Here is a 27912-nt window from a genome sequence, read left to right on the forward strand (position 1 = left end):
TACACCGTGTTTTTAGATTTCTTTGATATCCTCAAATGGTGAACACCTTTTTTCATTGGGCACCCGCTGGGAAGGCAGGGGTCGCCCCCTTGGCTCACAAAAATGTATACGTAATATAGCAAACCACTTATAATAAATACCAGATATACCAGACGTGATACAGCAACCATGGAGATGCCCTTCCCTAGAAAATTTTCTTCGGGCGCCCCTACCTTTTTCTGATTTCTTTCTTATGCCATAAACATATTCAATCTAAACTTATGCTCCGTATCACTTTAACATGAAATTTTTAATTATATTAGAATAATAGACAAAAACGGAGCTACTCTAAATATTTAGTTAGTTTTCCCTTGATATAGTCAGTGTATTCATAGAAATTAATTCAAAAATATAATATTAGGAAAAACGTATAAAAGATTGTTAATGTAATGAGAGCATTCTCACGTATTAAATTCAGGTAGAGCGAAATTTTTCATAGTACATTTTGTTAGGTTCTAAATCACATTAGCATGAAACAAGTTAAAGAAGAGAGAACCTAATCTTCTTCCATTATCTTGGTATGAACGAATCGGTGACTCATAGGGCAGTTAAAAGATCGAATCGGTCGCTCATAGGACAGTTAACAGTTCCTGTCGCTAATAGGATTGTCGCAAGTGGGAAGACACCATTATTGGTAGACCGTATACAGGATGTGAAATAAATGAGGGCAAAGTGTGAAAATAGAACGTGGAAAATGTCTAGAAATGCCATGTTAATTTTGAAACGAGTAGAGGAATTGAGGTCAAATGTTGGATAAGAGGAATACTTGCAGAGCTCCACTGAATAGGCGTCATAAAAACAGTGTTTTAACTGCCAGTTGTATGTAACTGGTTTTGAGAAGAGTTGATTTTGAGTTTAACGTCCCTTTCATCAGCGAGGCTATATTAGACAGGACTTACTGGTTAACTTGGATTCCTAACCACATGAGCTCCTGCCGGAAATCGAACCCGGGTCTCCCACTGGTTTTGAGAAGAGTCACTTGTGTTACAACGGACACGTTTTGTTGGAGGAGGTTATTAATATATCAGAACCCTGAATGGGACAGGTGTCTTTGTGCAAGGTGTTACGACAGCATTCATCCAGTGGAACTATGCAAACATTCTTAATGTTCCAGGATTCGATTCTATCTTTTTCTACCCATCGTGTATACAGTGTGCTCATGAACCGTACTACAGAGTATCTAGTTCCTCATTCACGGTCACCTTTACGACAGTATTGATACATTGCCATAGCATGGAACGCCTCCTGTTACAGAGGTCTCAAACTGTATTCACCGCTATAGATTTCAATAGACGGTGTGCGTTAAGAGCTATATGTCACATAACCCCTTTCCCGTATATTCTTCTTGCGCTAGAAGTTCAAAATGGTAGCTTTTCAGATGTCCCCCATAATTCATTACGTTATTCAATGGAGCTTTACATGCATTCCTCATATTCAACATTTGACCTGAATTCCTCTACTCGATTTAAAATTAGCGCCTTGGGTGTGGGAGACCCGGGTTCGATTCCCGGCGGGAACTCATGTGGTTCGGATTCCACGTTAATCAGTAGGTCCACGTCTCATATAGCCGCGCTGCTGAAAGGAACGCTAAACTAAAATAAACTCCACTGAACTCGTTTTAAAATTAACATGGCATTTCTAGACATTTTCTACGTTCAATTTCGCACTTTGCCCTCATTTATCTCCCACCCTGTATACGGTCTGCCACTAAATACCCTCTTTTTCTCTGTTTCGTTTGATGCTGAATCCAGTGCTAACAATCATTTTCAGCAATTTAATTCACCAAATCGGAATGGTCTCTTGTAAGTGAGATATTCATGCCATATAAAACAGAAGTCTATGATTTACATTTTTATTTGGAAATCAGAGTAGCATTTTAGATTGAGTTTCGTTGTATATTTTATCAATTTTGCATTGCTATTATTTTCATATTGAATATTCAGTCTGGCAAAACTAGATTTTTTGAAGGAGCTGAAGATAGAGGGAAACATTGCAGTTGAAGATTTAGGTTTGATCATGTGAAATTAAAGGTATGCCCTGGCATAATCTCAGGTACTTTTGTAAGGAAAATATTCAATTCAAATGTACAATGCTGGGAATCATATGAGAACAACAAAGAAATCGAAATATAAATATACTGTAACTCTTAATAAGGACTTTAAAACGAGGGCTTAGTTGTATGAAGATGTGAATCTAAAAGTTCAGGATTGTTTATCTCAGTTACTTCAGTCATCTCAAGTAGCTGTTTACAAAGAAAGAGTAAATTTTATTACATTGGATTTCATTTACGAGGTGTTTATATATATATATATATATATATATATATATATATATATATATATATATATATATATATATATATAATATAGAGAGAGAGAGAGAGAGAGAGAGAGAGAGATAGGGTGGCCCATTTTAATCTTTCCACGGAAATATCTCGAAAACGGTTGAACATAAATGAACTGAACAAAAACTCAAATAGGAAATACCATGGGGCAAATCAAATGATGTCGCGATGCCCCTCAGGGCCGCTCTTTAAGGGACCTCGGGGCCCAACTTTAAAATTTTAAATGAAAACGTGGGGCGAGTGACACCTCATTCAATAGATCTTTAAAAACTAAAAAGCGATGTGGCAAAAGATTTTTCATATCGGTCACCGTATTCAAAATGGCCGCCAAGATATGTTACCTGTATCAGATAAACGTCCAGTAACACTAATATGAAAACGGTTGAACATAAATGAACCAAACAAAAACTCAAATAGGAAAGCCATGGGGAAATCGAATAATGTTGTCGCGGTGTCCCCAGAGCCACCTTTCATGGGGGCCCAGGCCCTAAACGAAATATGGGTCAAGTGATACCTCATTCGATAGATCTTCAGCGTTGTGGCAAAAGATTGTTCATATGGGTCACCGTTTTCAAAATGGCTGCCAAGACATGATGCCTGTATCAGATAAAACGTCCAGTACCACTAATATGAAAATGATTCAGTTTTTGTTCAGTTCATTTATGTTCAACCGTTTTCGAGATATTTCCGTGGAAAGATTAAAATGGGCCAGCCTGTATATAATATGGGTATGTCTTCCGTAAACTCTTTATTTACGAGTTTAAGCTTCACTAGCTTAAAAATAAAATAAAATAAAATAAAATGTGGAAAAGTTTCAATAATTTGATTGAATATTTGTTCATGAAATTAGCCTTGTGTTTTTAACACGTATCCATACGCGTAGAATATGTATAATGTAGGGAACATAATCAATTTTACTAAACAGAATTTCTGAATTCTAGAACCTTTAAATTCCTTCAATGTGATTGCTTCTTATCTCTCTATCACCAGTCATCACACGTGGAGGACATCGTACACCGCCAGTATATCAATCTTTGTCGATGTCCTGCAGGGATCTCCTTATGACACGGATGATTTTTCTTGTACCCTGGTCCGATCCCCGGGCAAGTAAGTTTGTGCTGGAGAATGTGTCCGTGAGCTTTTTCTCGGAATACTCTCGTTTCTCTTCACATTCTCATTCCACCAATTTTTCCATCATCATTCACTTGCCTTAATCATCGTCTTCCTTAGCGTAAAGGGCATAATCGTGAGACATTAAACTGAACGATTTCATTTTATTTGTGTCATAGTGTTTCTCATGAAGTGGTTTCTTAATTTTAGCGAAAAAGTCTGTACGAAGTCCCTGAAAACTGTTGTACACTTCGTCCATGTATCACTTCAATCTTTGTCCACGCAGTTGTTAGTCTTTTCCGATACATTGTTATACGAATTCATTTTCCTCCTCTACTTTACAGCAGTGCTGCTTTTGACTGAATAATACACAGTCGTTACCACTCGTCACACTTCATCCCCTCATATTCTCTTATCAGCTTATGTAGTGTTGAGACTGAGCCCTCTGACATTGAGAGTATTGCCACTACTTTTTATCCAACCTATGTAAATGGAATAAATTTTCCTCCAATATTTACATTATTTTTCTGAAATAATACACAAAGTAAATCTCATATGTTGTGAATCTTCGGTGACAATAAAACATCAGTGCACGGTAAGGTTACCTAAAGTTACAGCTACAGTATATTGCCGGGGCGTTACTGCTGTCTTTTAAATCTATAAATCAAGCGAAAGTAGCTCTTTTGTTTGAAGTATCTTTATTTCAATATTATATATAATGTTGTAATTAAAATCACATGTAGTTAGCGACATAATATGAAAATCTATAGTTACAGAACCCTCCTCTCCGACTAATTGGTAGGATATCCTCCCAATATCTGTACCACCGTACTTTTCTTGGGGTCAGTCTAGCCCTGGTCCTGGTATTCGCTTGCTCACGTCAATTATAGATAGAGTGCTCTCTGACACATTATATGTTATAAGAAGTCAAATCCTTAACAGATACCTCTTGTTTATTTTTATTTGTTTGGTTCCTCAAACATCTTTTTGAAAGATTTTCAATTACAGTTTTATATCTAAGAGTTAAAATAAATCTGAAAACTCACAGCGATTATAGTATTCGTTTATGTTGATGCATAAGCACAACAAGCAATTTCTAAAAATGATGTGCAACAGAATGAGCAGCTTTGTTACGTACGCTTTGGCCAGTCATTTGGTTAGCTTTGATGTCACAATTTACTGGTTGCAAGTCAGTTTTCTGCTTTCCGTTATCCTGTTTAGTATAACGCTAACGTAGCGACCGTATGTCATCATCATCAATATTGTAGGCATTGGACAAAGAGGCCAAGAAATACTGTAGTTAAGTAGTAGCACCCACCAGCATGGTTGTTGATTACACCATGTCTCGCTGTGGGTGTGGGTGCATTGACAGCACTGCTAACAGCTGCAACAGTTGAATGAATAATCAATGTGCTGTCTGTGTTGATAGCTGTGTTTTTCATTACGATGATTAATATGGGAAACAATAGTAAATGGGTTGACGACTACGTACAAAGAGAAGGGAAGTACTTGAATCAAATTCATATTCAAAACATTCTGTATGCACTGAAAAAGGAAACAACTTGATTACACGTAATGACTATTTTTTAAAAGGTGAGTAATAAAGCTTAAGTTGTTTAAACTTAGTGTGGTTCAGGAAATTTCACAATCAGTATTTCTTTAATGGGAGTTGCAAAGAATATATTTACATTTTGACATAATCAGAAAAGATTGGCTTGATTCGGATCTTTTCTTAAAAAGTATTTATCAACTTAAAAAAAAAAAATCGGTTTATTAGATTCAGTTAAACATTTGTCAGATAGATTTTACGAATCTCAAATTTTTCGATTTCCTGTCGACATAAATAAATATACAGAAATCCGATATTTGTAACTATTACTTTGGAAATGCAGTGAAGTTATACGAGTGTGAACTTAGCAGGACCACTTTTGAAAGTTATAAATATTTGAATACCATATGTTTGTACTGCGTTTGTACCGGTTTGTACCGTAAACATTTTCGTTTGTACCGCTCTCAAATTCGAAAAAATCGAAAAATAAAGTGGTCCTGCTAAGTTCACGTGAACTTACTAGGACCACAATACAAATTTCTACGAATCTGAAGATTTTTCTGTACGAATCGTTTGTACCGGTTTGTACCGTAAAAGTTTTAGTTTGTACCGGTCCCAAATTCGAAAAAATCGAAAAAACGCAGTACAAACTCGTACAGAAAATCTTCAGATTCATAGAAATTTGTATTGTGGTCTTGTTAAGTTCACGTGAACTTAGCAGGACCACTTTATTTTTCGATTTTTTCGAATTGGAGACCGGTACAAACCAAGATTTTTTTCGGTACAAACCGGTACAAACGCAGTACAAACGTATGGTATTCAAATATTTATAATTTTCAAAAGTGGTCCTGCTAAGTTCAGTCGTTGAAGTTATGATCTTTCCAGTTTTATATATAACCAGTTTCTGGTGGATGTGACAAAGAATTATTTATAAGAAGTTATTAACTCATAGAAAATAACACAAGAAGCATGAATTTTCATTAAACATTTCAGAATTACATATTTATTCTTAATTTTCTTCGATACTTATTTTGTAATTTATTTTAATTCCTTGAAAATATTGAATTTCCTTTTATTTTCTCATTTGTATTGAAATATATGAATTTAATTTATTTAGTATTTTTTTTAAATGCACAAATAAGTATAACCAGCTTTACTCTACGGTGTTCAGTACTAATCGGCTCTAGAAAAATAACACTTGAAGTAATCATATCTTAATATTGTTGACATAACGCTTTGGGTGATTAATATTTCGGAATTACAAAATAATCTCAGTTGCTTTTACTAAGGATTTTCGAGCTCTTAGGGAGCGCGGAAAACCGAGAGAGCGCAACTATTATTGAAGGTAGCGATCGCGAGTCTGAGATAGTGTGATCCTTATTGAGACTCTTGAGCACGAACTTCATTAAGGATAGTGACTCTGGCCCTGCGCGACCCCGTGTTATCCCTAATTCCAAAATGGTCACATTTGGTGCATAGACCTGCGAGTTAGTGAGAAAATCCAATGAGTTTTCGAACCCACCATTAGGGATGGTTAGTTTCGGTATCGTCTTGTCTTGAAATTTCAAGATGGGCGCGGTAGCTAAATGGTAGAGTGCTTACCTCTGGTGCGTGGAGTCTCTAGTTCTATCCCTGACCAAGTAAGTTTGTGGTGGACAACATCGTGTCTGTGAGTTTTTTTCAGGGTATTCCTGTTTCCTTCCACTTTCTCATCCCACCAATTCTTCTATCATTCATTGTCTTGCATCATCGTGTTTCTTAACCTAAACAGCATCATTGTAGGACGTTAAAGTGAAAGATTGCTTACTTTTGGTTGTAGTCGATATTTCAACACCGGGCAACGAAAGATTATGGTTTCGATTAAATTTCGCAGTGATGATGGTTAATATCCTAGTACATAATTTCCTTCTTTAGTAGAGAAATTCCCATCTCGCTTAAAATGGCGGAAATTCTTATTTTAGAGACATTAGTGGCTGCGAAGACGTTATATGAGGTGAGAGAACACCTAACAAACATCAATTTGGATGTTGTGGATAAAAATATTTAAAATGTCCTTCTTCCGTTTCCTTAAAACCGGAATTGTGGAAGAGGCAGAAACACGTTTTCTCTTATTTTTATTGAGAAGCTTATGGATCAAGTTACATCTTCCTAACTTCAAGGGCTTGTAAGAAACTATTTTTGGTACAAATTTTCAACTCCCTCTCCCCTTAGGATGCATCTTTTACTCTAATCAAAACGACATGATACGAGCTCGAGATTGGATTTGGAACTAATTATGTTACAAAATTTCAAGGTCAGAGTTTTCCAATGGTATGATACCAATGTTTATGAGTGTACTCCAAGAGGGGGAGGGCCCCAAAAATATGAAAACAAAACTTTACCCTTTCTTCCTTAGCCGTGGTACTACCATATACATAACATCGAAAAGCTTCATCCTTCAGGTATACATTGATACAAAATTATTTTCTTAGCTTAATTAGGGGCTGAGCTCCTGAGGTTTAAAGAATGAACGCAGCAGTTGCGTCAATGGAAGTTTAAAGGTTATGACCTAGCCACTGCTGCACTTGATGGTAGACACGCAGACTGTGATGCAAGCAGGCATCTTCAGTGCGCAGCAGTACCTCAGGTTTCATGTGAAAAGTATTGGTGGCCACTTTTCTGGTGGACATCCAAATAAGAATTTTCTGCACTGTTTCATCCGACTATCCACCATACAACAGATTTACTGCTGCTTTTCCGGACCTAATTATGTCTTCCTTCTCAGCCGTCTGCGTTTTGACTATCGACGCATGGTTTCGAAATTCCTCACATTTACCAAATAATTTAAAAGGTTCTGGTTTTCCTTTTGTTTATAGTCTTGATGTTGTGTCACGTTCCAGAATCGCGTGGAAAAATAGTATGTTGTCGCTAACAGTATCACTTAAGACTTTTGCAAATTTTAATATCATACACTAATACATCTTTCGTATTGTTCTTTGGTTCAGGGCATAGGTTCACATTGTGAGGAATGTCTGGTATATAATGAATAAGACAAGAAGATCTGTGTCGTCGTCAACAACTGTTGTCATTTTGGGCAGCATTGAGCGTTTCACCAATAATCTGCAAATCGGTATTATCTATTTCATAAATAATAGAGCACCCAGAACATTGCAGGAAGCGACCTAAAAGTGTTGGCTTGGCTTTGTATTGGAATCAAAGTAACGGTTGGAAACACTGATTGTGTATGCACTTACTATATAAGGGCTGCTACAGCAAGAATAATGTTGGATGGCCTTATCTTCATCAAAGTCCGTACGATTCATATTCTTTTAACACTACTTCTGCTGTTCTTTTGAAAGTCAAAATATCTAATTCTTTTACCGATACTACATAACATGAGAGCATCACCAAAATGATCAAGTAGCTTGCGTTGCATGTATTTTGTGTTGTATGAGTAAACCTGCCTTTCAGATGGTAAGTCCTCTTCCATTTTCTTGATCAAGTTTAGTACTGTTAACTGCTCCTCATCGTTTTCTTCTAGGTATTTGGCAGTGGCAGTGAATGAATGCATCATGCTGAATTTTGTCTTCAGATCGTCCACATTTGTCAATTGACTCTTGAAATTATGCAGGAGTTTCTTTTCCAGTCCGAAAATTCACACCACCCTTTTCGTGATACCACAGCTTTGCAGCATGAAGATCTGAAACAGGCTGTATACTCCTCAGAACAGATTCAAAGCAGTCATCATTTTTTTCACTACATATCTGCTGTATCCTCTCATCAAAAGTAGTCGTTCTCACAGGAAACGCTTTGCAAATTTCTCTACAATATCGACTTCTTTCAATATCAGAGCACACAGTCACGCTGGGAGTTAAATGTTGGTTCACGAGATCGTAAACTGTGTTTCCTCATCTCTGATTCAGATGTTCTGAGCTCAGAAGGTGATTTCAGATGTATACAAACTGTACCCGGCATCGTTTATGAACACGCTGGCCTACATGAACTTCCAACAGAGAAATCTTCCTCTCCTTACGTGTCTTCTTGATTTCTAGTACACCTTTATCCGTTAGCGTCTTCTATTTCAGTCAAATAGAAATATCTGCCATGGTGCAGGGTACGAGACTAAGCCACACATGGGACAAGTTATGCTTATGCTACCCTTCTATTCAGGTTCACAGTAGCAGTTTAAAATGCAACACAGCGAAACTCCATAACTTCAAATAACATCACTGAAAGAGCAGAAAAGCAAGACGCATGCAAAATATAAAATACGTTACGTATATTTCAGACGAGACTTTAAGTGTACGATTACATTTTAAAGGAAGTATACTTTGACATCACAATTTAGTGTAAATTTAATTGCTGAATTTTATTATTTCAGATTCAGCAAGAAAATGAGAAAGCAAGAACATCATTTTTCTAGCAAAGGATATAGATGAAGGTCTGGCACCATCTAGTGAGCTATTTGTAAAATATGAAACGTCACTCAGTATGCCATTTGTCACATTTTGTGAGATGTTGAATTTCAGGCCTTATCAAATGGAATTCAATGGTAGATTTTTTACCATTGTTTTCAACATACTTCAATTGTATAAAGAACTTTCATCACATTTCTGTTGCTATTTTGTCCCGCAAATATCGTGAAATGCCTGTACTGTAAGGTGTGTTACAAAATTTTAGAATTTAAAAATCATGTAATAATAATTAGTTAAAATCGAGACAGACTGTACCGGTCAACACCTCCAGTGGTAGCAATAAGCTCAGTGCTGTATAGAGCTATTATAAAAACCAATAGGCTTCAGTATTATAGTAGATAGTAGATATTGTTATTATCAGGGTTCGAAAAATCTTGCTTGCAAGTACTCGCCAGTCAAAATATCTACTAGCCAGACCAGTTTGTAGTCACAATATTTATACAAATAAACAAAAATAACTTTGCGACACAGTAAACATATGAATAGATTTTTTAAATTTTGTTTATTGGTATGTCTCTTACAAATAATAATAATAATAAATAAAAAATGACGTGGAATGAAACACGTTTTTGAGAGATCGGACTTAATTCGCCACTGGCGGGTGGATTTTTCAAGCCCTGAATAAAAATATGAAACAAGTGTGTCGCAATGTCCCGGCTGTTCAGTAAAATGTGTCGTAAATCAAAAAAGGTTGAGAACCACTGACCTAGATTACAAGATCCTCGATAATAATACCTTAAAGACAGTTCACTTTGTTACATTAAACTTCAAAAATACCAACAACGACAATTACCTACGGATGAATTGAAGCTTCTTTGGGGTAGATCGTTCACCTCTGGTATCAGGGATCTCTGGTTCGATGTCAGGCCATCTGAGTTTGTAGTCGTAGTGGACAGCATGTTGTCCGTAGTTTTCTCAGGTTTCTCCCGTTTTCTTCCATTCTGATTCTACCAATAATTTTATATTCGATCACTTTTATTATCTATCAATCTTCTTTTGCCTACAATGTAGTATCATGGAACGTGTACTTGCTACAGTGCAACAAATAAACATATCGACATTATACTATATAACATGGTGACAAGTTCACATATGAATATTCATTCTATCCCTTAAATGAGAGAACGGTGATAGTTCGTTCTTCGCTCGCATATTAATACAGTGAAACCTCTCCATAACGGACACCAATGGGACATGAATTTTTGTCCGTTACTGAGAGGTGTCCGTTACAGAGAGGTTACAGTAATTTAATTTCTCGCAACGGTAATTGTATGGAGTAATATACAGTAGATATATTATGTATGAGCGTAAATACGTAAAATTCAATATGAAAATACTCTATTTAGTACGTATTTGAATTACTGGAAGGGATGAAGGAGAAATTAATTTATGTTAAATAGTATTGTTGGGGGATGTGTTAATATATTCGTATATTGCGAAAGATAATGCATGTATGATCATTTTCTTCCTACATGGGAGGGGAAAGCGGGAGGGAAAGAGTTTTTCATTTATTTCAAATTTTCAGGACCTTCTCAAAAGATGCGTTAGGAACCAACTAACCGGCTAAACTCATTAGCTAGTGTCCACTGAGAATCCTCAGTACGGTTGCGGAAAAAATATCTGTGTGTGTGTGTGTGTGTGTGTTTGTTTGTTTGTGTACTGGCGGAATGGATGAAAAGGCAAGTTATTGGGAGTGCATATGTTTGTTGACTCAGCCCAATCGCAAAGAATATCATCCTAGAGAAAGTTGCTTTACTAAGAATGTAAGAGAGGAAACATTGTTCGTTGTAAATGTTATTGTAAAACAAACAACGTTTGTTTTGTTATCTATGAAATTGTCGGAAAGATGCAAGGTTCAGAGGAAAAAGGACTAAATTTGTTAGGGAAGGGAAAATCTTTCGTATAGAATTTTTGGCCATAAGACTGACCCTGCATGAGTGTTATAGCTTATTGAAGGTTTTCTAGAATTTCCCCAGAAAGCAATTTATTGAGAGCAGAATAAAAGAATTTGAAGTTCAGCTTGAAGGTGTTTTGTTTGATGGTTCACCGATCTAGACTCATGATAGATACACTTGTGGGGAAAATACTTTTATCTCCTGTAATATATATAGCAGAATCGAGAAAAAAATCCTGTCCGTTATGAAGAGGTTATTGAAACGTTTGGGGGAAAAAAAGGACTGTCCGCGTCCGTATCTGAGAGTGTCCGTAAAAGGGAGGGTTTTGTTCTATAAGAGAACATATATTTTTGCCGGGACAAAAAATCTGTCCGTATTATAGAGGTGTCCGTTATTGAGAGGTGTCCGTTAAGGGAGGTTTCACTGTATTTGTTTTGAAGTTATGAGATGATACTTGCATAGGGGCCTACCTGTATTTTCTCGATCATTCGATTCCTCAACTTTGATCAAATTTTGAGGAACATACAACCCAGCCAACCTGATTATAATTATACAGAACAGGTATTTCTCTGTTATATATTTCGAGTAAATTGAGTTAGTATAGTCCAAATGTCAGAGTTTCCCAATATTTCTAATCTCACACATCCCCTTGTAACGACTGTTAATTCTCTGGAATCCCCATTGAAATCAAGAATTAAAAAAAAAAAAAAATGTTTTACATATAAAAATGAAGTGATAACATTTTACAACACTAAGTATGTGGGATGTTCGAACAAATGCAGTCATACCAGTTAGGCCTAATATTATGAATTTACCCAAGATAATTGCAGACTTAGATCTCCACGTTCAGTCTCTTCCTGTTTGTTTTTCATGTATGCGAGATGAGAAAATATTCTCTCTCACAAGTATGTGGCAAATAGCAATACAGTAGATGTCCTACAACCTTTTTAGAAATTTCGGATAATCAGCCTTGGACTGGAAACAAAACTCTATTAACTATTAAAGATGAAAGCGTTTTGAACGTAGAATCACATGGCAGCTCGATAAATTGTACTCAACAAAGGAAGTTCATATTTCGAGTTTAGAAAAGAAATTTTCTTCCAATAATATTTTGTAGAACAAATAGGAAATTATCAAACGCAGTTGAGATGAGACGCCAATTACCTTATATCTTTAATATTACTTTCAGCAACGTCACTAGAAAGAGACTGTTAAATGAAATCAATGAAATCACTGTGTGTGAGAGAATTCCCCCCCTTTTTTTTTCTTTTTTTAAATGAAAAGATCCAATATATTTCAGTAAAACAAATTCTTGTAGGCCTTATACTGGAGAACTACATATATTGTAAGCAAATCCAGACTATCACTTTACTCAGTATGATGTGCTTCTTCCGGAAAAAAAATACAAAAACTCGATTTAGTGCTCGTTCAAAAATTTTGTGGCCCTTGATCCAAAAACTAATTATTTGGCCAAGATCGCAATCTTTTGGTCTGTGTTTTTTTTTATTCATTCCTAAAAATTCTTGTTTCTTTCTCGAAACGGATACATCTCAAATTTAACTTATTGATTGGTGTCTCTGTCTTGTCTTGCACAGAAAACATGGTGACAGATGTACCTTGAATTGTCGAGTTAAAAATATTCGAGATGATAATTGAGGAGAGGATTTCAAATCTGTTTTGAGAGAGGGGATCTTGTGTACGAGTTTGGCAATGCCATGAAGGGAAACACAAAGTAAAATCAAAATGTTAACTAAAGATGCGTATTGAATATAAGAAATAACTCAGATGTGATTAACAAGATAAATGTTGATGAAAATAAATTGATTCGCGAACACACATACACACACTCTTTCTCAGGGCTCCCTGCGGTTCGTGGACCAAACATTGGGAAACATTGATCTATCCAATTATTTAGAGTTGTAAATATCTAGTCTTGCAGTTTGTTATAAATGAATGAAATCACTCTCCAACTGATGTAGTAGGAATGTACCTACTACTACGTACCATGCAGGAAGTGCAAATTCGTTTCTTATTAGCGGGTTTGATCAGCTGATGTGTATGATCCAGCAACAAGAAGTACCTTTGAGAGACATTCAAGACCAATTATGATTCATTTCGTAAACTAAGGAGCGGTTTATTTGTTTACTTTTTCATGGCCTTCCTTTTATAGTTTTGTTTCCTTACTAGTACAAGAAACATTGCATATGAAGTTGTGTACTGTGAGGAACGGTTCATATGTGCATTCATTCACACTTATTGTCTAGTGTCAGATTTGTGCCTATTTCTGGTCTGTCTTACGTCCACAGTATATGAGAAAGTGCTCTTTCGTGAGACCGCCTTTAATCACAGAATAATCGTGTTGTGGCTTTTTTTGTTCTTTCGTTTCTTGTTCAGGAAACAATGGAAGAAGAACGAACGTCAAATTCCAGGTATGTAGCTGATATGTATTCTGTTAATGAGCTTTCGGAAGAATTTGTATTGTTAAGTGCCTTGCAAACTATATATATACGGCATGGTTTATTATACGCTGTTAAGAACACGGTGGCTTATATGCGCATACTTTGGAAAATTCTTTTCAATGTTTAAATTTGAATTCCTGGCTGAGGTCTACCATGTTTTCGCATTATAAATAAAATATAGTAATATTAATAATCTGCTTTATTGAAAGGACTGATAATGTCAAATTGAAATTAACACACTAGGTGCACTTGGCAATTGAGACAGTGATATCCAGGGTTAAAACGTATCATAGAATAGTACATATTACCCCAGGGTGAAGTCAGCCAACAAGTACAAGGTGTCCGAATCGAAACTCTGTAATTTTAACTTGTCAGGAACAGTGGTTCTCAACGTTTTTTGACTGATGGCACACTTTACTGTGTGTCCAGGACATCACGACACACTTGTTTGATATTTTAGTTATAAATAATAATATCTATTATAATAGTGAAACCTATTAGTTTTTTATAATGATTATGCAGCACTGAGCATTATTGCTGCCGCTGGAGGTGTTGACTGGTACAATCTGTCTCGATTTTAACTAATTAGTATTAAGTTCTTTATGAATTTTAAATTCTAAAATTTCGGGACACACCTTAGGGGACTGCGGAACACACCAGTGCGTCGTGACATATTGGTTGAGAACCACTGGTCTGGAATACCGCACGTATTTAATACATTGAAAAGATTTATACAGCTGTAAACATATTGGCATGATATTTTGTCAGGTGCAATTAGTAAATTTCTACGTATGCCCCACAATTGACATGGAGGATGTCTTAAGTCATGGTTTCTCAACCTGCTGCATTTGAGCCACTGCTGGGTGATACGCACTACTTCAGTAAAGTTAGCGAAAATATTATCTTGCTTGAGAAAAAGAAAGTGAAATCCGATCGATTCAAAGACTCGATCTCGAAAGTTTTTCTGATATTCTCTTTGATCTAGTAAACCAACGTTAACTAAGATAGTCATTTTTATCAGAATCTAATCAACTCGAGAGACTTACCAGTAATTTGTGTTTTCGAAATTTGAAGACAGCCGGTTAAAACATTTTTTTTTCTATTGTTGAATGGTCTGGAATATATTGTTCCTTTTTACACAGAGGCTATATGAGACATGGACCTACAGCTTAACATGGGATTTCAATCATACGAGTTTCCACGGGGAATCGAACCCAGATCTCCTGTGCCGAAGACGCATATGCTAAGTATATAACCATGAGGAAACGGAGTTATCGTGGACGAAATAATCGCGGACATGCATATACGTCATGCTTTAAAAAAATACGTAAACGTATTTAGAAAATCTCAGAAAGTCCCTGATGAAATTATCAGCAAACCAACCCATTCGAATAACTTTCCCCTCCTTTGTCACGAAAGTTCTTCTAAGTTATTAAAAAACTACAAGACAAACACGATTGACGATTTTTAAAAATTCTCTCATTCCGATCATCATGAAAGCTTTTATATAAGAATACACTAAAATAATACTGAAGTAAAAAATAATAGAAAAAAAATATTAGTATTGAGATTTATCGTAGAGGCAAGCGGCAAGCTTTCAATTATGTTTCAAAAGAAAGTTGCATAGTATTAAGTCTCTTTGGTTTTACTTGTATGTAAAACTATTAAACGGATATCGAAATTTGTAACTAAGAGTGGGAATTTCGTTTATTCTGAATCGGTAAAATCTTCCCGACAAAAGGTTCAGTGATAATAATGGTAGAAAATATTTTATTTAGTGTAAATTTCAGTAACACTAAACTGGATTCTCTAATAAAGCTTGTTGTCTTTAGTTTGTGTTAATGATTTGACAGCGCTATAACGTGAGAGATACTTGGATTGTCTCTAGTACAGGTAACAAACCTCTCACATCAGAAAAACACCTCATAGATGTCAAGATCTAATGTGAAAAGGCAGCCCTTTAAAGAGCCAGTTGTGTACTTCATAGTTTTTGAATAATACTCCCAAGTGTGTAATCTGTTCAGGGGCGGATCCAGGACGGACTTCGAGTGGGTTATGAAAGATTCTCTGTTTTCTCACACTAAACTTTTGCAATACTAGTGCTGTGTCATTAGGGGATGGGGGGAAATACCCCTTCACCTCTCCTCCGGATCCGCCTATAAATTTTGTTACGGAACTCTACCAAATCATTCGATGAAACATCGTTGGTATTTGAAATTGTGGAATATTTTGAGAGAAAATAGTCCGATTTGTCAGCAGAAAAAAAAGGAAAGAAAAGAAATATCCTCAATTTCTGAATGAGAATTGATATCTCTGCAGACATTTTGAGAGTTTAAGAATAGCTAAGGCAGGAATTTCTCAGACGATAGGAGAGTCATCAATGTTATCATCAGCTACTAATGAGGTTAGAATGATTTTACATATTATAGTAAGAAAACAACTTGAAATGATTTGACTGTCTCAATGACAGCGTATCACGAAGAATTCCAGATTTATCTTCAAATGTTTAGTAGTAGTTTGTTAACAAAGTTCAGGAATAGTAAATATTTTTTTTTCTATTGTACTGGATGAAACTACTGATATCACCAGCAGGGATCGTCACCTTACGTGTATGTATGATTTATAGATCGACAAATAGTGAAGCATTTTTTTTTTTTTTTTTTTTTTTTGTGGTTTAACCTCTCACAACTAGAACAACTTCAAGTGAAATAGTTTCAAAATTAGATCAATTTATGATCTAAACGAATAACATATTCAAATACATTTTAAAAAAATATGTTCTGGTGGATCATGTTCAAGGCTAGGCAACACCGTGGGGTTATTGCGAAATTTAAAGCAGTAACTAACTCTAAAGATAAAATATGTGCATTGTAGTATCCATCTTGAGGCTTTACTCATTAAGAAATATGTCTGAACCTCTGAAGACAGTTTTTAATGAAATTGTTAACATTAACTTCATTAAAACCTGAGCTTTGAATTCGACTAGTTTCCGTTTTGTGTAATAAATGGGTGCTCAACATGATTCACTTCGACTTCACACCGAATTCAGGTGCCTGTTGAAGAGAAATGCATTGAGTTCCTGTTTGAGCTTTAATTCAAAAATGCAGATTTATCTCACGGACACATCCTCAGATTTGCACGATTTCAGTGATAAGCTCTGAGTTCTCTACCATATTTATTTTACCATCTTTTACCATCACATGAATAAGACATTGCGCTTGGCTTCATGATTTAACAATTGAACACCGGTAACACAGGTTCCTTTCGATTGCTGGATATTTTCTTAACTGGAATGAAATTATTCTTCCTGTTGAACTCGTGGTAGTGTAATCACAAATTTTGAAGAATACTTGCCTGAATATCTTGTTTTAGAATTTTGGACTAGAGACCAGTTTTCCATTGGAGACAGTTCACCAGAAACGATAATGTCTTCTGAAAGAGATGGATTAATCGAAATTTCATATGACGAAAGTTTCAAGAAAATGTTCAAGAGGATAAATTTGAGAGACTTCTGGTTGGCAAGTTAAAATGAGTATCCAATGATATCTGACAAAGCTCTATTTGCAAGGGCGCCGATCCTAGGGGGCCGGGGGCCCCCCAAAGCTCATGTGGACCCTGCATTGTATTTATGAATATACAATGTTTGACTTGAATGAAATTTGTCTTAAAAATCCTCATATATGCCTTCTGTATCTGAATGGGCCCCCCAAATTTACAGAGAAATCGGCGCCCTTGTCTATTTGTGTTATTATTTATTTTGTGAATGTAGATTTTCTTCTTACATCCATATGAAAAATAAGTAAAGGAATAAATTGAATGTTGAATCTGATTTAAGATTAAAATAAATTGAAACCAGACATTAAGTTGCTTTTAGCTAAACAAGTACAACCTCACGTTGAAGAAAGAATATGAATTATGCAATATTTATCTTTTATATTCATTGTTTATCATGACTGTAAGTTCATTTCAGAACTGAAGTACAATAATCAAATATAGTACATGTTCGCTTAATTATTTTATTTTTCTTAATGTATATTTTGATAAGCAATTAATTGAGTATCTTCAAGGAGCAGTTTATCTTTCAATATATATTTGCATTTTAAAAGTTGAAATGTAGTTACTTGTTAAAATAAGTCGATCGCTGAGTGTAATTTCACCGAGAGACAAAGAAATCATGCTTTATAGAAGATTTAACTACTGACTTTATGTTATCTATATAACATATCTGGTACATCAGTAGAAAAGGCTGAAAACTGCTGGTCTAGGCGATACTAAATTTCATTCCAAGTTTGCCTGCAGCATCTATGGCGTACCGGTAACTGTCTCAATTGCACCTCGGATCTTCTCACGAAGCTGTTCCACAGTTATCACTTCTGTTGCGTATACCATGTCTTCAGATACTCCCTCAGGAAGGAACCCAAGGGACTAATGTCAGGTGATCGGGGTGGCCAGGGAATTGAACCACTTTTCTCAATCCACTTTTGTGAGAATTCTTCATCCAATGCGTTCTAGACTTCAGAATGCCAGTGTGGAAGCACTCCATCCTGCTGAAAAAGCAGGTTTGGGTGTGTCTGTTTTATTTGAGGGAAAACAATTTTATAACTTATCAAGATGTATGAAACCAGTGATAGTTTCCTCTGCAAAGAAAAGTGATCCAATGATTTTATCCACCATTAATAAATGTCACCCAATAACCTTGGGGCTGTCGCGTTGATACTCCATACCTTCTCGAGGACGTTCACTACCCCAGACTCGCATTTTGTCTGTTGACCGTACCGCTTACATGTTAGTGAAATACGCCTAATTAGAAAAAGTGAACTTCACTAAAAGTAACACTTCCCAAGTGTAACACTCCGATTTTGATAAAATTTGGCAGGTAGATACTACACATGAAATAAACGAATTCGTGTTTATTTTCTGCAGAAAAACTTTTAGGGGGCAAAAGCCCCGACCCAATATTTTGAAAGTTGACGCCCGAAAGCCAAAAACAAGTAAACCGAAGTCAACGAAATTGTACACTCATATTCTAGACATAACATGAGGGAATACGTGTTTCGTATTTTTCTTTTAAAAAACGGTTAGGTTGGGCACAGACCCCTCCAAACCTTTGATCACGAAATATCAAAAGTGCTAGTAACAGTATGTCAGATATGTGTAAAGTACATGAAGAATTGCAATAAAACTTTGTGTATGAACAATAAACAAAAAAATAAAGGAATACGGGTTTTTTTATTTTCTGCGGAAAAACGGTTTTAGGGGGCAAAGCTCCCACTCAAAATTTTGAAAGGCAAGAAGTGCACCGAATTGAATGACATTGTGCACAGATATTGTAGACGTAAAATGAGATAATTGGGTTTCGTATTTTCCCGGAAAAAAGCGGTTGAGTGAGGCACGGACCTTCTAAACCTTCTACGAAATATCAAAAGAGCAAATAAGCATACGTCAGAAGTTCCTAAAGAACATGGAGAATTGCAATGAAACTTCGTATAGGGACAATTTGCAAAACAATAAATGAAACGTATTGTAATTTGTGCGGAAAAACAGTGTTGGGGCTTAGGTCCCATCCCAAAAAAAGTAAATATTACCGTAATAGCGCAGGAAGGAGTGGACCGAATCAAATGAAATTGGGTGTAGATATTATACCTAGGTATAGACCCTATGTAAAATAAGGCCTTTCGTGTTTCTCAAGTGTCCCTATCCGTTTTGCTTCGAGTTTGGCACATCAACAGCAAACTGGAAATAAATCGACACGTGTTTTTGTTTATCGGAAAAACATTGTAAGGGTTAAAGGTGCCTCCTGAAATACTATAAAATACGCTATACTGTTTGTGCTTGTAGTTGATCTGCCAAATTTGAAGAAATCGGATGAAGACACTTGTGAAACACGAAAGGCCATATTTTACATATCCAATATCTACATGCAATTTCATTCGCTTCGGCCCACTCCTTCTGTCACTCAACGCCTCGGTCCACTCATGTTTTTTAAAGGAAAATACGAAACACATATTCTCTCATCTTACCTCTACAATATTTGTGCACATTTCATACACTTCGGTTCACTTCTTGTTGCCTTTCGGGCTTACATTCCAAAATTTTGGACGGGGGCTTTTGCCTCCTAAAACAATTTTTCCGCAGAAAATAAAAAACCCGTATTCCTTTATTTTTTGCATATTTTCCATACAAAAAGTTTCGTTGCAATTCTTCATGTACTTTACACACATCTGACAAACTGTTACTAGCACTTTTGATTTTTCATGATCAAAGGTTTGGAGGGGTCCGTGTCCAGGAAAATACGAAACACGTATTCCCTCATTTAATGTCTACAATATCTGTGCACAATTTCGTACACTTCGGATCATCTTGCCTTTCGGGCGTCAACTTCCAAAATTTTGGTTGGGGGCTTTGCGCAGAAAAAAAAAAAGTATTCGATTATTTTATGTGTAGTATCTACCTTTCAAATTTTATCAAAATCGGAGTGTTAAACTTCGGAAATGTTACTTCTAAGAAGTTGTCGATTTCGACACGCTCAAAAACGTGTTTGTTAGGTTTCAACTCACGTAAAACTTGTAATTTATATCTATAAAACTTAAGACTTGTGAAGCACATGACGCATCGTGAACTAGAAGAGCAAGCTCACATGACGTCATACGACTTGTTAGGGCTTTTACAAATACGTCTGTTATTCGTGATCGACCACTGCTATGTCTCTTACCGTCAGATTTTGTCACTAGAAACGCAGCACTTGACGCTTTGATTCTTATACTTTCAGGAGGGTATCTGTGATACTCTGCACGAAACCGTCATCGAACGGGATAGTGGATCCCACTTCTGCGCAGTTTGCGCTTTTCCAGCATTGGTTGTCATTTTCACTTTTCAGCTCCTGAACGATACAAAAATAAACGAACGCTTACTATTCATTATCTATTTAAAATTTTCACAGCTAAGTTATGATCTACCACCTAACAAACTGTTCTTGCTTGTTTATTATGGATACTTGAAATTAGTGCGTTTTGTTAGGAGTATTTGAAATAGTTTTTCAGTCAGTAGCTTATTGCTTTTGTTTTACACAAATGTCAAATTCTATAAAATATTTGATATTACTCCAAACAGCTGTTGTTCCTGTACGAGGGGGTTGCCTTTGAAATTGACGACTGATCAAAAAGAAAATTCTAAGTCTCAAAATACTGACGAATTGAATTTATTATCTTTTGAGAAGAACCAAAAAATAGTAAAAGTTAAAATCCAGACATATGCACAAGACTAGTATCATAACCTTGCGTGCTGATCGAAGGCTATTGCACGCGCCTGTGGTATACACGGTCCCAGATAAAATTCCCGGTGGGAGAGCATTCAATGCATTAGAATGGTTGAGATTTCATCTTAAACTGGTCTACAACTCACATAGCGGTAGTGCTGGAAAGAGTCGATAAAATTCAAACATTTTTTATTCAAACATGTGTATAAGTACAATATAATTTAAAGGATTTACGAGATGTGCCTTGAGCACTTACGGTGTACTAAGTAATATCTACTACATCACGTGCGCACACACTAATAGCAATCAGTCTCTAGTTGACATTCATATAGCAGTAGTTTAGTGATCAGAAAATGAGTTTATCTAGTGCTATAATTCGTCAAAATTTTAACCGAGCGTAGCATCTCCGCAGACATGTTTGTTGTGTGGCAAGTATGTAAAGTTAAAATATATGAATTCTAGTCAGTCACATTCGAAAATACTAATCTTCAAATATGTCTTAATCAGGTGCGGGTGCTGCTTAGGTTGCATAGTCTTTTAAGCACCTAATTTTATATTTAAAATATAACAAATTAATAAAAAAGAGCATTGGTCTTCGACGTAGAAATGATTTCAGATTTCCCCCAGTGAGACTTTTCAATACGTGAAAAGTGAACATAGTACTATGAATATATCCTACTGTTAACTACTATCAACCATGAGAGGAAATTTGGCTCCGGGGAGGGGGATTTTCTATCAGTCACGCCTGATATCAACATTACTTCGGAGCATAACAATCGTCAGGAACTTCTCTATTTAGAAACGCAAAGGAAGAGAGAACTTTCTGCGGTTGTAGGAGCGATACTTGTTGAGTAGTGGTTGCATTCGCTTATCAATCATTAGTGCGTGACTCAGCCACCCATTGCAGCTTCGGTACGAATGACGAAGGAGGTGGGTCATAATACTTTGGGAGAATAATAATGGTTGACAAAACAAAAGCATGCTTCGCAAAATAGACGATGAATAGTAGTGGTGCACAGAATTGGCTTTGAATTTTGTCTCTAATCCTTTTAAATTTTGATACTTTCTATTTAACTATCTTTAATAGTCTAATACAGTATACAGTGGCTCAATAAAGAAGTCGGACATATACATATTCACACATTCAAAAGGGAATAGACATTCGAAGAGTAAGCCTCAAAGAACAAAAAATATATTTTAAGTATCTATATTATTCACATATGGAAAATAGAAACATCAATGACAAAACTCAATTTCATGACTACAAAAACTACAAAAAATGAAAATACAGCTAAAATCCATGTCAAAAAAGAACTCGGACAGGTAGCACCACTCTCTTTCTTTTTGGGCTCAGTAGTGGAATTTTCAAGAGTTTGTCTACTTGACAGTTTTAGATGTCTAAAAGAAGCGAGTTGAAGCCGTATTATTTTTACGTGGATGAAACTGTGTGTTTAAAAGTTAAAATTGGAAGTCAACGTGGGCAAACATCTTTAGCAGTAAGAGAACTTTTTCAAAAACATTATAAAGAGGGAAAATCAGTTCGTGATACTGTGGAAATAGTAGATAGGTCACTGTCGACAGTTCATGATATTATTAGACGTTTTAAATCAACTAAATCAGTGGAAAATACACCAAACAGTGGTAGATCTAGAGTGTTTTCAAAGTCATACTAGAGATGGATTGTACTATAGGTTAATAAAAACTCCAAAACAAGTGTCCTAAACTGGCCAAAGAAGTATCAGAACTTCTTAATAAAAGTTTGCATCCCGAAACGATAAGATTTGTTTTAAGAGATGCAAATTACATGGAAGAGTAGCCCGTAAAATACCGTTCGTAAGCAAGTGCAATAGGTAAAAGAGACTTAGTTTTGCAAAAGCTTATAAAAATAAAGTTTTTTCGTTTAGGAGCACTGTGTTATTCGCGGACGAAAGTAAATTTAATTTGTTCCGCTCAGATGATCAATGTCACATCTGGCGAAAACTTAATGGAGAACTCTGAACGAATAATCTACGATCCACTGTGAAACATAGAGATGGCTCGGTAATGGTTTGGGGCTGTATGTCCTCTGCTGGTCCAGGTAAACTTTGTGTAATCGATGGTATTATGGACTAAATAAAGTATTTAAAGATTCTGAAGCAAAATTTGGTACAAAGTGCTGAAACATTGGGAATAATAGAAAACTCCCAGTACTACCAGTATAACGATCCCAAGCACAAAGCACTCAATGTGCGTTTGTGGCTCCTGTATAATTGTCCGCACGTGCTGGAAATACCTCCGCAATCTCCTGATATTAATGTTATTGAGCACTTATGGGCTTATTTGGAAAACCAGTTAAAATATCATACTATTAGAACAAAGGAAGACTTGGAATCAGAACTTCAGACTGAACGGGCAAAAGGTGATCCTTCCTTCTGCAAAAAACTTGTAAAATTCATGCCAGGAAGATTGAAAGCGATCGTGAAAAATAAAGGATTGAGTACAAAATATAAAAAATATCTAATAACATTCCAAAATTTTGCTACAAATTAAGTGTCCGAGTTCTTTTTTGACATGGATTTACTCCATGTTTTCACTTTTTGTATTTTTTATAGTCATGAAATTGAGTTTTGTCATTGATGTTTCTATTTTTCATAAGTAGATAATATAGAGTAATTAAAATATATTTTTTGTTCTGTGTAGAATACTCTTGGAATGTTTATTCCTCATGGAAAGTGTAAGTATGTATATGTCCGACTTCTTTATTGAGCCACTGTATGTGTTGAAGGTCTGTAACAGGAAATTTTAAATTTAATGCTGAGGAATAATTAAGTGTTTGAACGTAAAATGTAAATTGATATTAATAAAAAAAATGATTAATTAAATCCAAAATGTATAAATACAGATGAAGAAAGTATTTTCCTGTCAGTATTTTCTAAATATTTAAGTAACACTCAAGAGCCAGCGATCGCACTCGTGTGTTCGCACGTTATTTTTCGTATCGCAACCGCTGCTTCTACAGCTCAGGTATCGTTATTTGTCAAATATTCCCTAAAAGAACAAACGCAGGTACAGATTACGCTGGTTGATTCTAGCCTAGTGAACGTTTAATCTACATAAAATAAAAATAATTACACACTAAGAGAATTATGTAAGAGACACAAAAATGCATTAAATATGTATTCTAACTCTGGAACCTCAGGGCCGGTTTGCACTATAGGTTAAAATGGTGGTTAATTAAAAGCTCTAATTGTTTGCATTTAACATTTTAGTTTAACCAACCACCCTAAAGTCCATAGCATATTCTTTATGCAATTATTTAAAGACTTTGTTAAACACAACAATCCCGCAGGTAGCGTCACCGTCAAGCAGGTAAGTGATAGCACACGTAGCGACATTTATTACCGTGACTATTTACTATTAGGAATTAGCGTTACTCATTGGGTCGTTTATCATTATTCTTTTTTGCTCCGGGGGCGCGGTGGCTCAGCGGTAGAGCGTTCACCTCCGGTGCTTGGGTTCCCTGGTTCGATCCCAGCTCGCGCCAAGTGAACTTTCTGGTGGACAAACACTGCGTGCGTGGGTTTCCTCGGGGTTCTCCCGTTCCCTCCCACTTTCTTCATTCCACCATTTCTTTCATTTCTCATTATCACCTTTTCCTTTACCCTAGCCGGCATAATCGTGGGACGTAAAACTGAAAAATTTCATTTCATTTTTAGTTTAAGAAATCCACGATGCCTTCAGCCGCTGTGCTTGGTGTGGAAACCCTGCCTGTTAGCTATCATCCTATACCTCAGTTTTCACTTAAGGAGATTGGGTTGAAGCACAGTTTGATCAAGTCTGTTCCATTACTCTTCCCGAATATTCCTAAGATCTTTGAGTTGACGGACTAAAAATTGTTTCAACAACGGAAAGTCACAAAAATCCATGGTTGTTGCATCAGATTTCACAGAAATGTCTGTAAAAGGGACTGCATGAATTCCCATTTCACATGCCATCCATTCGATATACGCCACCGTTGACTTCACGGTATGATTGGACGGTTGTCCTGGTGAATGACGACGTGAGTTCTATCGCTGCCATATAGGAATAGAATATCATGGGTGTATACAGTATATTGGTTTCAAAATGGTCATCTAGTAATAAACTGCATTGGTTTGAGCCTTTTGTTCACTCTGCGTAGCGCAATACAGTAACAATCAACAACTATAAATCCGCGTGAAAATTTTCAGCACATATACATATTGTCAGAACTACCTCTGGATTCATAGAGACGATACAAGATCTTTCTGTTACATTCTGATAGTCATTCCTTGTGCAATCACCACAGACTCCCACCTTTCCCCTACAAAATAAGGTTCGTACAACTTTCGGTTGTTCGTTTTCCTCTCCATGAGACGTGAGAGAAAGGATGATCTAGAACTTTATCTTGCTTGTTATTTACGATCGCGGTGGATCGTGTATTGCACTTGTTATTATTGTCTTTCGAGATGGTGGGTTCTTATGTCGCACCTAGAATGCACGTTTTGCACCGCATCGAAAATACACTTAGCCTCCGATGTCTACGATGGCCAATATTGGAGGATCCAGGAACGACAAGGGTGGCTGTTTTCTTGCGGTTCAATACAGCGTTGAATCTTTTTCTTTGACACATGGAATCTTTGTCACTATTACACTGTTTATATAGTTGGCTATAACTGTAACAAATATTGGTGAGGCCATAAATGTAGCTCTTCCAAAACGCTGTAATTTTGGAACAAATGGCGGATCTAGGCCAGGGCCGGGGGGCCTAGGCCCCCCAGTTTTTTCAGTGACAATAATTTGTTATTATTTATATATTTTTGAAAGTTTATATATACTTATGATATCTGGGTACTGGCTGCCCCCTCCCCCCAGTTTTTACCTTCTAGATCTGCCATTGATTGGAACCATATGACCATTTACACATCCAACAGCCGTCATTCTTGCAAGTAAGTTTCAAACTTTACGGAGTAACTTCTCAGGCGTGACACGCATACTGCCTAGCGATTGAATTCATCATAAAGCCGAAACGACCTTTTTGTAGCCCTATAAATAATGTCAGTATACAATTTAAGAAAGTTATATAAAGTGTCGGCGAACATTATTTGTAACTATGTTCTTTTCTTATAAACTGTTTTACTTAAGTTAATTATTATAAGAAAAATACACTGAGATTACCCACCTTTGAAATGTACTTTTTAGTTAGTCCACTCCTTGAAGTTTTCCTTTCATATTGTCCGACAGTGAATCTGGTATATGTGACGTAAACTTTATCAGTGGATTTCTATCCTTGAACTGAGGGTTAAGTAATATGAACTTTCCAATTTACTTGATGTCATTCCGCTTCTCCCTATGAATCAGTTCTTGAGCTTAGTTTTTCACTTTGTGAGTTATAGTGAAAAGAACTTTTGTGAATATTGTGTAGCAATATTTATTAGTGTAGTATATACTACTATACTTTATTACGGACCATATGTTCTTATGTATATGCTATGTAGCTATTCCACTTATTGTTAGAGAAAGCTTTCGTTTCTGATTCATGTTCGTTACATGTGTCAGTTGTTTTCTTCAAGTTAATTTGTATTAACGCATCTCCTGAAAAGTTAAATTAAAATCTTGGAAGGACCGCGGTTATCTATGGTAGAGCACTCACCTCTGGTGCGTATGGTCCCTGATTCATTCACATCTCGCGCCAAGTGGCATTTGTGAGGAACAAACACTTTGTGCATGAGTTTTCTTCGGGTTCTCCAGGTTCCTCCTACTTGTTCATTCCATTAGTTCATTCATTACCATAATCGTCCTCTCCCTTACCATAATCGTGGAACATTAAACTCAAAATATCTCCAACCAATTCAGTATTAACGGAGTTACGTTCAAATGTAATATTTATGGTTGGGCGGCAGAATAAGTTATTAATTGGTTTCTATGTATTCGACAACGTGGCCTAGATGTTAGACAACGTGGCATAACGGTGATGTTAGAAATCGAGGGCCCAGAATTGAAGTCTCGAACTTTTGGGCACGGATCTCATCTGTTCCCTACTAAACGTAGAGTTGTTAGACATAGATGGTGGCCTTCGAAAGGTTCGGGTCCTGTAGCCCCAGGAAATAAGTTCCAAAGTTTTGGGAACGTCCCCCTGGTGATGGCGTTGGAAAGGTCCGGATCCCCTTAGCACAGTGATGTCAGAAATCGCACCCGGGCTTTGAGGCTTCAAAAATGGGGTCAGAAAGCTCTGGGCATGGGTCCCTTCTATTCCGATTTCTAAAATCATCGCTTTGTTCAGGGGACTCGGACATTTCCAACACCACCACCTGCGACTAACAACTCCATGTTTAATAGGTGAATAGAAGGGACCCCTGCCCAAAACTTCAGGAACTCATTTCTGGAGCCTCATGGCCCTGCTCCGATTTCTGACATTACCGTTGTGCTCAGGGGTCAAGGCCCTTTCAACGCTACCAAGGGACTTGAGCCCTATAATTTTAGGACCCCTTTTCTGAGGCCTCGGTGCCCGAACATATTTGCGACATCACCACTGTGCTCAGGGAACTCACCATCAATCCTTTCCAACAACCACTACCCGCGTTCACCGACTCCATGTCGAACACTTGTTTCCCTACCGTGGAGAATCGGCTCTATTTTCAGAGAGAATTTACTTTCTTTTTGACAATTTCCAACTTAAAGAGGTGGGCCAATGTACTCCTCCCAAATTTTAAGAGGATTTCATTCATGTACCCATGTCTCATGAAAGTGAATGGACCCTTGTACTGAACTGAAAAGCATATAACGTGATAAAACCTCGTCAAAGATGAT

At 36.5% G+C, this 27912-nt stretch overlaps 1 protein-coding gene across 3 annotated transcripts in view; it reads left to right on the forward strand.

Annotated features, from left to right (window-relative positions):
- Positions 1 to 27912, forward strand: part of Myo61F (unconventional myosin 61F) — a 277176-nt gene that overhangs the window by 24597 nt on the left and 224667 nt on the right. For 2 of the 3 annotated variants that reach the window (XM_081771502.1, XM_081771504.1), the window contains exon 1: positions 4805 to 5086. The exons of the other annotated variant lie outside the window; for it this stretch is intronic. The gene's annotated coding sequence lies outside the window, so the exon portion shown is untranslated. Of the gene's footprint in view, positions 1 to 4804; positions 5087 to 27912 lie in introns of those variants that run through there. 3 annotated transcript variants of the gene reach the window in all.

Source organism: Thermobia domestica, chromosome 9, assembly GCF_964235325.1.
Source record: "Thermobia domestica chromosome 9, izTheDome1.hap1.1, whole genome shotgun sequence".
Taxonomy (NCBI): domain Eukaryota; kingdom Metazoa; phylum Arthropoda; class Insecta; order Zygentoma; family Lepismatidae; genus Thermobia; species Thermobia domestica.